The sequence below is a fragment of the Bison bison genome, unplaced genomic scaffold (assembly GCF_000754665.1).
Source record: "Bison bison bison isolate TAMUID 2011002044 unplaced genomic scaffold, Bison_UMD1.0 scf7180017864289, whole genome shotgun sequence".
NCBI lineage: Eukaryota > Metazoa > Chordata > Mammalia > Artiodactyla > Bovidae > Bison > Bison bison.
The window spans coordinates 5,931,245-5,942,846 of NW_011494861.1; the positions used below are offsets into that span (position 1 = coordinate 5,931,245).

General features: G+C 52.6%; 1 protein-coding gene across 1 annotated transcript in view; it reads right to left on the reverse strand.

Annotated features, from left to right (window-relative positions):
• Positions 1-11,602, reverse strand: part of CAMTA1 (calmodulin binding transcription activator 1) — a 973,198-nt gene that overhangs the window by 166,236 nt on the left and 795,360 nt on the right. The window lies entirely within an intron of this gene.

An 11,602-nucleotide genomic window follows, 5' to 3' on the forward strand; every position in this document is an offset into this window, starting at 1 on the left:
TTGCAAAGAGTTGGACATGACTGAGCCCACACCCCAAGGGAAGGAAGAATTCTGCCTCCAGTTGCCTATAGACTCAAGACAGGAATATCGACTCTTCCTGAGGTCTCCAGCCTGCTGGTTTGCCCCATGGAATTTAGATTGCCAGCCCCACAATCTTGTTAGCCAATTTCTTAAAAAAAATTTTTTTTATTGGCATATAGTTGCTTTGTAATGTGTTAGCTTCTACTGTACAGAAAAGTGAATCAGCTATACATATACATACAACCCCTCTTTTTTGATTTCCTTCCCATTTAGGTCACCACAGAGCACTGAGTAGAGTTCCTCGTGCTATACAATAGGTCCTCATTAGTTACCTGTTTTATACATGGTGCCAATTGTGTATATGTGTTGATCCCAATCTCCCAATCTCACTTCTTCCCCCTTGGTATCCATATGTTTGTTCTGTATATCTGAGTCTTTATTTCTTAAGATAAAGCTCTCTCTCCATATATACATACTATTTCTCTAGAGGACCCATTCACCCAGGAGGAGATTCATACCATACCCCTCTGACTCTATCAAAAGCTCATAAGTTTCCCCTCTTAGACCAGGATCTCTCTTCTTTCCTGGGCCGCACTTGGGACCACAGTTAGCAACTAATCAACCAGTCAGTAGTTAAGAGGAAATCATGGTGCTTCCGGCTACTTGCTGAGCACTCACTCTGCTGAACACAGAGCTAACTCTTCATGCTCATCACCACCTGCCCTCATGCCAGTCCTAGGAGGCAGGTCTGTCATTGCTCCCATTTGGGAGCAGAGGAATGGAAGCTCAGAGAGGTCAAGCATCTTGCCCAAGGTCAGAGGCAGCTGGTAGCTGTAGACCAGACTTGAACCCAGCATTGTCTGAAGCCCCAACCCATTTTATGGATTCTGGTACTGGTATTTGTTGGGAGCAGGTAGGTGGTATTAGAAACAAGCAGGCCAGGATTGCAGGGCAATAAAGGGGAAGAAGATGGGACTTGCCTGGTGGTCCAGTGGTTAAGAATCTTCCTGCCAATGCAGGAGACATGGGTTCCATCCCTGGTCTGGGAAGTCCACATGCCACGGGGTAACTAAGCCTGTACACCACAACTACTAAGCCTGTGTACCACAACTACTGAGCCTGCCCTCTAAAGCCTGACTGCAACGACTAAGTACACACCCCACAAGTACTTAAGCCCACGAGCCTAGAGCCTGTGCTCTGCAACAGGAGAAGACCCCACAATGAGAAGCCTGCACACTGCAATGAAGCATGGCCCCTGCTTGCCACAGTTAGAGAAAGCCTGCACGCAGCAACAAAGACCCAGTGCAGTCAAAAATAAATACATAAATACGTTAATTAATGAATAATAAAAAAGGGAGAAGATGACTGCAAGGATGAAAGCCTGGGCTCCCAGGTGCCTAGGGGGACATAGCCAGCCCCCAGGGACATCAGCTCTTGTTGGGAGTTGCCAAGGGCTGTCATCTCGTCACTCTCTCCCACAGGTAGAGGCCTGGGTGGGGGTGGGTGGGGGGGCAATAAAATCTAAAATGCCAAGGGATCCTGGGAAGCCAGGCCCTCACTGCTTATCTGAAGAGTGAGCACCTAGCATGTTTGGGAGCAGGCTGTGCATGGCCCAGGCGAGGGCAGTCCTGGAGCAGAGCTGCAAGTGGACACGGATCCTGAGGAAGGTTGGCCCATGACACACACGTGGTATGAGCAGGCATGAGGGGTAGGGAGATACTAGGAATATTCTGGGTCAAGGGCCCTAGCGGCTGTCAAGGTTTGTTCTAAGTCAAACAAGAGATGGTCCCTTGTTCCCAAGATCCAGGTGGCACCTGCCATGGAGTCATTCTCCCTGAACCTGCCTTCATTTCCACCCAGACCTCAGTCACACAGCTTGGCTGCAACAGGCCAGGCCAGCCCCTCCAGCTCTGTCTTGGATTTCGGCAGGTGGGACAGACAGGCCACCAGCCTTCCTGGACTCTGCAAGCCCTCCTGTGTCAACCCCCCTGCCCCGCCCGCTGGCTCCTGGGAACCGTCAGCCCCGCCTGCACCAACTGCTTGGCTCTGTCCCCTCCCTTCCCATCTGCAGGCCTCTGGGACTTGTCACATATTGTAGTGACCTGTCACGGACTTCCTGCCATCTCCCAGGACAGAGGAAAGAGAAATGGGCAGGAACCAGGTAGGCTACTATGCTGGAGCCTGGGACCCCAGGGACTCCATGGATGGCTCCCACGAGATGGTGGCCAGGTCTCCAGCCATAGTTTGCCCAGGTACCGATCTCTTGTCTTTTGCTCTGAGAATGGCATCAGGATTTCCCTGGTGGCCCAATGGTTAAGAATCTGCCTGCCAATACAGGGGACACAGGCTTAATCCCTGGTCAGGAAAGATTTCCACATACCGTGGGGCAACTAAGCCTGTGTGCCACAACTGTGGAAGGCCACAAGCCTAGAGACCATGCCTTGGAACAAGAGAAGCAACCGCAGTAAGAAGTCTGAGCACCACAACAAAGAGTAGCCCCCGCTAGCTGCAACTTGAGAAAGCCTGAGCAGCAACGAAGATCCAACACAGCCAAAAAAAAAAAAAAAGACACTTTGGGGCAGATAGCTTGCCTCTTCAGGCTGGCTGGAGGCTGGGCCAAGGCCAGGGGTGGGGCGGTGTATGCAAGGAGACCCTACCTCGGGAGTCAGAGGCCTGGCTTCTGTAGACCCTGAGCAAGGAACTTCCCCTCTCTGGGCCTCCAGTTCCCCAGTTGTGAAGGAGAGGGGTGACTCCATCACCGCTCCCCAGATTCTTTGGGTCTGGTGTCGCGTGTTGATGTGCAGGGTGGCCAGGCATCTCAGAGTTTACTGAGTGTCAGAGTCCCCTGAGGATCCACCCTCCCTAAACTCCAGTTAGCATCACTGCTTAACAGGCACCCAGGGTGCTGATGGGGGGCCCTAACCTCTCTGAGAACCATGGCAGCAAGCCTCCTGCAGTGGGGCCAAATCCAGATGCGCATCAGGCCCCCTCCGACCTGGTGAGAAGCCCAGGCTGCAAAGGGTAATTAAAAGTATAAGCTTTCAGGGTACAACACATAGAGTCCCCCTCCATCCCCCCAGCTCTAGCGTGTTGGACAAGCTTCCTTCCTTTTCACATCTCTAAAGTGGCTAAAGGAAATCAACCCTGAATATTTACTGGGAGGACTGATGCTGAAGCTCCAACACTTTGGGCACCTGATACAAAGAGCCGACTCTTTGGAAAAGACCCTGATGCTGGGAAAGATTGAAGGCAGGAGGAGAAGGGGGTGACAGAGGATGAGACGGTTGGATGGCATCAACTCAATGGACATGAGTTTGAGCAAACTCCAGGAGATAGTGAAGGACAGGGAAGCCTGGCATACTGCAGTTCATGGGGTCACAAACAGCTGGACATGACTTAGCCGCTGAACAACAACAACAATAGTTTCTAAACCTGCTTAGCTTCTTCTTAACCAGTCTGGGCCTCAGTTTTCCCATCTCTCAAATGGGGGGACATATATCAGTGGTTCCCCCTCATGGGATTGCTGGGAAAATTAAATGTCTTCATGGTGGAAAGTGTTTGGAGCTCTTCCTGCACAGGGCATCCTTGGAAATGTCCAGGCTCCATGACGCTAAACGAGATTCGATTCTAGATTCAGCAGAACTGAGGGAAGAAGCAGCCACCCACCTTCTTTGTTTTAAGAAGAGCCAAACGAAGGCGCTAAGTTTATACATTCATTTTGCTACAGACGGGAGGATTTAAATAGCTTCCTAAAAGGTATTTTTAAAAACTGCTCTTCAATGCTCCATTAAAAGATTCTCTGCCTTGCCTTGGCGTCTCCAGGGCTGCCAAAAATACTATGAAAATTACTAAAATGCAGTCTGTGGTCGGCTCTAAAAGGGTTTGCCAACTGGCTTCAAATAATCTAAAACTTGATCCCATCTGATCTGGAACACAAGAGCTCGCATTGCTCAGAGGGATGATCTGGGAGCCTCGTGGAAGCACCTCCTTACTTAAGAGACCCACGTGGACCCCACGGGCCTCCTTCCTGAAAGGCTCTCTTCTTGGCTTCTGGAAGCCACAGCCGTCCGTCCTCTCCAGCTATCTCTCCTCCTCCCTCTCCCCGTCCTGTCGTCCCTAAGTGTCGGGAACTCTCAGCCTCAGTCTCTGCCCCATTCTTTCCCTTCTGGCTGACCTTCCACACACTGACCCTTGACTCTAGTTCCTAATCCTGACTCGGATTCTGACGTTATCACCCAATTCCAAAGCACAGTGTGCGTGTGCATGTGCTAAGTTGCTTCAGTTATGTCTGGATCTTTGTGACCTCATGGACTATAGCCCGCCAGGCTCCTCCATCCACAGGATTCTTCAGGCAAGAATACTGGAGTGGATTGCCACCTCCTACTCTAGAGAATCTTCCCGATCCAGGGATCAAACTTGCGTCTCCTGCACTGGCAAGCAGATTCTATACCACTGGGCCACTGGGGAAGCCCCAAACCCACAGCATCCACTGCCTATTTGATAAGTGTGGACTGAATGTCTGCGTCCCCCAAAATCCCTATGTTGAAGCCCCAACTCCCAGTGTGATGGTGTTAGGAGGTGGGGCCTCTGGGAGGTGACTAGGGCTAGATGAGGTCTTGAGGGTTGGGTCTGTGATGGGATTAGTGCCCTTAGAAGAAGGTGAGGCCAGAAGGCTCTCTCTTGCTTTCTCCGCCATGGCCCCCTTAGGACACAGGCAGGAGATAGCCCTCTGTGAACCAGGAAGCAGGTGGTTCCTTGATCTTGGGCATCCAGCCTCCAGAATTGTGAATGACACATGACTGCTGCATAAGCTGCCCTTCCTGTGGTGCTCTGTGATGGCAGCCTGGGCAGACTAAGACATCACGGCTGGCAGGGCAACCACAGCCACCATGATCGAAATACGGCCAACGTGGTCCTTGGGAGCCCACCTTGTTCTTCTCTTCTGAGCATCTGGCACCACCACCCACCTGGCTCTTCAGCCCTGAATCCATCTGATTGCTCTCTTTGCCTTATCCTCATGTCCAAGCCTTTGGCAAGTATTGTCAACCACACCTCGAAACCCTGATGCTGGGAAAGACTGAGAGCAGGAAGAGAAGGAGGTGACAGAGAATGAGATGGTTGGACAGTATCATTAACTTAATGGATATGAGCTTGAACAGACTTCAGGAGGTAGGGAAGGACAGGGGAGCCTGGCGTGCTGCAGTCCATGGGGTTGCGAAGAGTCTGACAAGACTTAGCGACTGAACATCACCTCAAAACAGATCCCACACCTCATCCCTCCTCCCTTCCCCATGGCTCCTGCTCTGGTTTGCCTGGTCATCCTCTCACCTGGACACTGCCTGGCTCTTCTGTCTGGTCTATTTGCCTTCACCTTGGCTTCTCTACAAACAACCATTTAGCTCTTACCAGCTAGAGGAAGCCTTTAAAATACATCAGCAGGTCCTGTCACTGCCCCGTTTTCAATGCTTCCAAGGCTTCGGCTGAAGTGAAATCCACACCCCGACCTCCCTCCTAGTCATCTTCGACTCCGATCCCCGCCCCTTGCCCCCTCCCCCATGCTCAATGTCCTGTTCCTGCTTTCTTTCTTTTTCCTTCCTCCCAGCCCCGGTGACTTTGCATTGACTGACTGTTCCCTCTGCCTGGAGCATTCTTCTGGGTTACTCTACCACCTCCTAGGAAGAGAAGAAGTCATGGAGAATCCTCATTTTCCAAGGAAAAGGCCCCAGGGAATGCTGCTTGGCCTCAAGGAGGGCTCTCTAGGCCCTACATAAAAGGCACAGACTAGAACCCTTCTGATCGGACTCAAAGCTCCCAGAGGTGGTCCACACTGCAATGTTTGCATGCCCACCGTCCATTCTCCACTGGTGGGATGCTCACAGCAGCCAGGCCTCTCACCTGCTAGGTCCTGTATCCTTAAGCATCACTGCCCTGGGCACTGGGGGCAGTCCCCATCTCTGGAGGGGGTTCTGCCCCATTCCAGTGGGACGCTACCCATGTCTCATGTTGGAGCTGTGGCCAATGCAATCCAATGTTGATGCTCCTGTTAGGAGGCGGGCAGGCCCTGTCCCCTGTAAGGTGCTGGGGACAGCAGACTCCGAGTCCAGGGGATGTGCCGCAGGGGATCTGTGAGCAAAATAGAGTTAACCAAGGAGGACTATGGCTGCTGCTGAGCCTGTGCCAGAGCCAGTGGGGCTGCAGCTTGGGACCAGAGGCAGAGAAACTGCAGAAGTAACTGAGGGGCAGGTGGAAGCCCAGCCATGCAGGGCATATTTTGGCCAGAGTAGTAATCTGCATTTCTCCGTGAGAGCAGAAATCACAGGAGGGATTCCAGTGGCCTCTGATTCCCTGGACAGAGGAGCCTGGAGGGCTATGATCCATAGGGTGGCAAAGAGTTGGACACGACTGAAGGGACGTCAGTAAGCACGTACGCACGCACGCATGCACGCATTCCTTCCTTGGATGTCACTGCTGGGCCCAGGGTTTCCCACCCGCTGTCAGCAGCCCTCTCCCACCATTCGACTGCCTCAAACAATGAAGAACTGATTAGAAGTTTTAATTGTGTCTGGAAACTTGGAGGCCTTGGAGCTGTGTGAAAGGCCTACTTTAAATGTTTTACAATAACGGTCTGTTAACAAATTCCAGACTTAATTTATCCAAGAACTTGTTAAAATTCCCTCTGTGCAGCCACGCAAGGAATGTGATTTTGAAGTCATTTACTTACCAATAAATTACAATGGTCTGAAATCATTAGCAGCAAAGTAAATTGTTTTAATTGATCTGAACTTCCTTCCGATCCAGGGACTCTGTATCTTTGCTGCTGCACTTTCTAAAGGTCTAAAATAACAGATTAATCTCGCTTGAATCCTGTCATCTTTGGAGTAGTCCTTCCTCTCAGCGACCAGGAAGGGAGAGGAATCCATGGTGGGAACAGGACTTCCTGCCCTGGCCCAGGACTGCCCAGAGACAGTTCAGCTTTGAGGTTGATATCTAGCTGCAGGTTACCCTTTCCACTGTGGGCAAGTCTCAGAACCAAGTGGGGTTTATGTTCCTTCTCTGGTCCTAGGCTTAGTCAGATACTTTATTGTTATTTATCCAGCTGTTCATTTTCGTTTCGTGCAATTTTCTGTATGTCTAGTATGTGTGACTCATTGGAAAAGACCCCGATGCTGGGAAAGATTGAAGGCAGGAGGAGACGGGGATGACAGAGGACGAAATGTTTGGGTAGCATCACCAACTCGATGGACATGAGTTTGAACAAGCTCCTGGAGATAGTGAAGGATAGGGAAGCATGGCATGCTGTAGTCCACAGGGTGGCAAAGAGCTGGACACGACTGAGCGACTGAATAACAACAGCGTGTATGACAGTAACAAAAGCAAATACAGAAATACATAAAAAGCTTCAAGTCTGCTTCTAGTGACCTTGATTCCTAGAGAGGTCCTTGGGAGAATCCTGGGATTGTGTGCTAAGCCATCAATACAGTGAAAATCCCCCTCTGGTCTTTTCCACAGCACTTCCAGAGTCTGAGCCCTGTGTCTGGTCACCGAGGGCGTGCAGAGGTGCCAGCCACCTAAAAAGCAGGACCAGAGAGTGACCGGGGCTGCATTTTAGGACTCCTCTGGGTCCTCTCTAAACCCATCCTAACCCTGACCCTGACCCTGACCGGTTGATGGGGAGGGAGGGGGAAACTGGGGTGACTGCTAGTGGTCCAATCCAAGTGCGGCCAGTGTGTGGGGGTCACCTCTAGCCATAGCCTCATAAACTACCTCCAAGTTTGAATGGGCCCAAGTCACTGTCCATTGTGCAGAGAGGCCGGTCCAGAGGGCTGTTGCAGTGGCCCTGGGCTCCATTGCTCTTAATTTCCTAGAACCAGGGTTATATAGGGGGACAGTGGTGGACCCAGCATCCATCCAAGCTGCGCCCCTGCCTCCGCCTGTGCCTAAGTCCCTGTTCTGTCCCTGTGGAATGCTTTGCTTTTTCTCCCTGGAACTATCCTTCCTTTTAACTCACTGCTCCCAAGTAAGGGGCTTAAGATGGGCCTGGGGACTTCCCTGGTGGTCCAGTGGTTAAAAGTTCACCTGCCAAGGTAGGGGACACAGGTTTGATCCCTGGTCTGGGAGAATCCCACAAGCCACATAGCAACTAAGCCCATGTGCCACGACTACTGAAGGCTGTGTGCCTAGAGCCCGTGTTCCGCAACAAGAAGCCACAGCCACGAGAAGCCTGTGCACCACAGCTAGAGAGTAGTCCCCACTCACCACAAACAGAGAAAGCCCAAGTGCAGCAACGAGGACCCAGCACAGCCCAAAAATAAATTAACTAATTAAAAGAGAAAGCTGGGCCCTGACCAGGCTGGATGATGCCCAGCTGTGTACGAGTCCTCCCAGAGGTGCCTCGGTCCCCAGTGGTGGTGGCTTCTGTTCCAGAGAACACCCCATCCCCACCCCAGGAAGGTGGGAGCCCTAGGATGGTCTACGCAGGTGAATAGGGACTTCAGGGCTCAGGGTGGAGATGCCCCAGGACAAGAGTCCAAACCCAGTCCTGTTTCCAGAGCAGGTTTGGCGTGATGCCGCTGGCGAGGTGTGCAGAGGGCTGGCAAATCCCATCCGCACACAGCCGGGCCTCCTTCAGCCAGCGCAGGGAAGGCTGATCAAACAGGAGGAGGCCGGGGCTGGAGCCGCGCCGGGTGTCAGACTATCACAACAATTTATCTTGCCGCATTGACTGACGGAGGAGCCTCGAGAGAGAATTATGAAATCCACAAGCAGAGATACATTTACATCCCAGCAATCACTCCTCTTATTCCCAGGATGGAAGGAGAAGCCAGCCTAGGGCTCTGGCGTCTGTCATGAGACCTTGCCTACTTTCCCGCTGTCGACAACACAAGAGCAGAGATTTCTTTTTTGGGCCCCACTGTGCAGCATGAGGAACTTTTCCGACCAGGGATTGAACCTGTGCTTCCTGCAATGGAACCATGAAGTCTTAACTGCTGGACTATCCAGAAAGTTGGAGAGCAGATATTTCTTTCCTAGAATTCTGAGCAAACCTTGTGAGACTAACCCTATAAGTGCTGAGCAGCAGAGGCTGGCAGGGTGTCTGTGAGCTGGGTGGAGAGAACCATCGCCAGCACCAGAATACCAGGGGCCTGGCCTCGGGACGACAACAGAACGTGTCACAGACAGCTCCCCACTGTCAAACGCAGGAGCACTGACTCTGCACCCATCAAGGTCTTCTCCTCATTCCCAAGCAACCCAAAGATGACCTCTGCTCCTTTGTGGGAAACAAGACAGAAATGTCCCAAGGCTGGAGAACACGTGCCTCTCAGTGTGGAGGGATGCAAGGAGCCCTGCCAAGGCGGTGGGAGGTCCGGAGCCCCTTTTAGAGTACCTCTCGGCTACCCTGGGGACAGGGCTGGGTCTCCATCTCCGCTGGCTGACGGAGCCAGTGACCCAAGGATGGGCAGAGAAATGCAGGAGGCAGTTTTGCCAGGAGGAAGGGAGGTTACCGCAACACTCTTAACCCTTAAGAAAGAGGCGCCCGAAGGCAGGTTTCCTTGGCCCAAGGAAGCGAGTGGGAGATACCTTCACCACCAACACCCTCCCCACAAACCCCAATCTCAGGCAGGAAACAAATGTTAATGGAAAGCACTTAAAATGGAAAGGGAGTCTATTTCTCCTTAACTGTCTCTGGCTGCACAAAATTCTGAGAAGCGATTGAAGGTAAATTGCTTGGTTTTCAATTTTAAGCTGCACTTATCCAAGCACGATCAGTCTTCCCTGATAGTGGCAGAAAATAACACGCGTCTGATGCCGAGTTGCCCTGGTGCCCAATAACACGGGGGGATCGCATCCCCATTTCATTAGGGGAAGACAGAGTGTGCCTTATGCGAGTTTATTGAGATGATAAATTGCCCCGTCACTTCCCTTTGGGTGAATCTCCTGCCTGGAGGCTGTCAGCCCTGCTCAGGGGGCAGCACCCAGTAGCGAGGCCAGGGGGGTGCCCAGGTCACAGCAGCAGGGGCCAGTGGCCCATCTGGTCAAGCTTGCTGTGGACCCCGGGGCTTCCGAGGGGCACGAACCGCATGGTTGGGGCCAGGGCGTGCTCAGCGCCCAGCCCCAGCCCTTGCTCTGCCAGTGACCTTGGGTTCCAGCCCCTCAATGTCAGCTATAAAGTGCAGGTTGCATAGGCAGTGGCGAGGGTTAGGTAGAATGGCCATGCAGAGCCACTAGTGTAGTTCCAGCACTGAACTCTGGAAGCTGGGAAGATTATGAAGCCTCTGGCAGCTCCTTCTTTTCCTTCTGTGCTGCAGAGCTGAAGGCTCAAACCCCACAGAGACCCCTGTCCCCTAACCCCGCAGAAGCTGGGTGCCCTTGCAGGACTGTACCAGCTGGGGGCGCTACAGGGTAGCAGCACTGGGGTGGGCTGCCAGGCCAGTCCACCCTGCTCAGCCTCATGGCTTGGGGGGTTGATTCAGGGCTTGTCTAGGGTGAGGCCCATGCAGCCACAGTGTCCCCTTGGGCTTCCCTGGTGGCTCAGACGGTAAAGAATCTTCCTGCAATGCAGGAGACCAGGGTTCGATCCCTGGGTGGGGAAGATCCCCTGGAGAAGGGAACGGCTACCTACTCAAGTATTCTTGCCTGGAAAATCCCATGGACAGAGAAGCCTGCTGGATCCATGGGGTCGCAAAGAGTCAGACACGACCGAGTGACTAACACTTTCACTTTTAGGGTGAGGCTTCTCCTGGCTCAGGGGACAGGAAGGTCCCCCAACAGAGCCCCAGATGGGGCTGTGTAGGTTGAGCCTGTGCCTTTCTATTGGATCCTAATACCAGGGGATACTCCCCAAATGCCCCAGGGCCTAGGGCAGCATCCTGGGCCTACCTAGCACAGTGGAGGCAGGCCGCAAGGACTTGCATGTTTGAATGGCTGCACGCTGGCATGCATGAATGAATTAATGAATGAATGAACAGACAGGGGCATGATGGACAAGCAAGGATCTGTCCTCAGGAGCTGCTCTTCCCTGGACCAAGGAAGGAGGGAAGGTGTGAGTGCGTTTTATGTTCCTCCCAGGAACATGAAACGTTTCACATCTCTGAGCCTGACCTTCCGGCTCAGCTACCTCTGGGGGCCTCTCTAGTCCCGACGACCCTCCCCCGGGGGAGGGGATGCCTCCAGGTCCCAGCCAGCCTGGGACACAACCCTGGCTGTGCCTGCAGGAGGAGAAGAGGTTCTCGCAGAAGCCAAGTGCAAGGGGAGGCCAGGTGTCTGGGACCTGTCAGAGGTTCTCATCTCTAAACACTTAATGTGAAGATAAATGGGTCTGAAAGGAGCGTTTCCCCCTCAACCATGTAAACACGGAGCAGCAGCCAAAGCAGTCACATTAGGTCTGACACGTGGAAGCTGTGAGGTATTACTCACCCTGATAAGTTTAATGTATAATTTAGAAACATATCATCAAAATGGGAAAAAAGGGAAGAACCTCTTAAATAACTCTGAAAGATATTCAGCTCTGAAATCACGGGCGGTTAGAGCCGAGGGTGAGCAGCCCCCTCCTTGCAGATGCGTACCCCACGCCTGGAGTAAT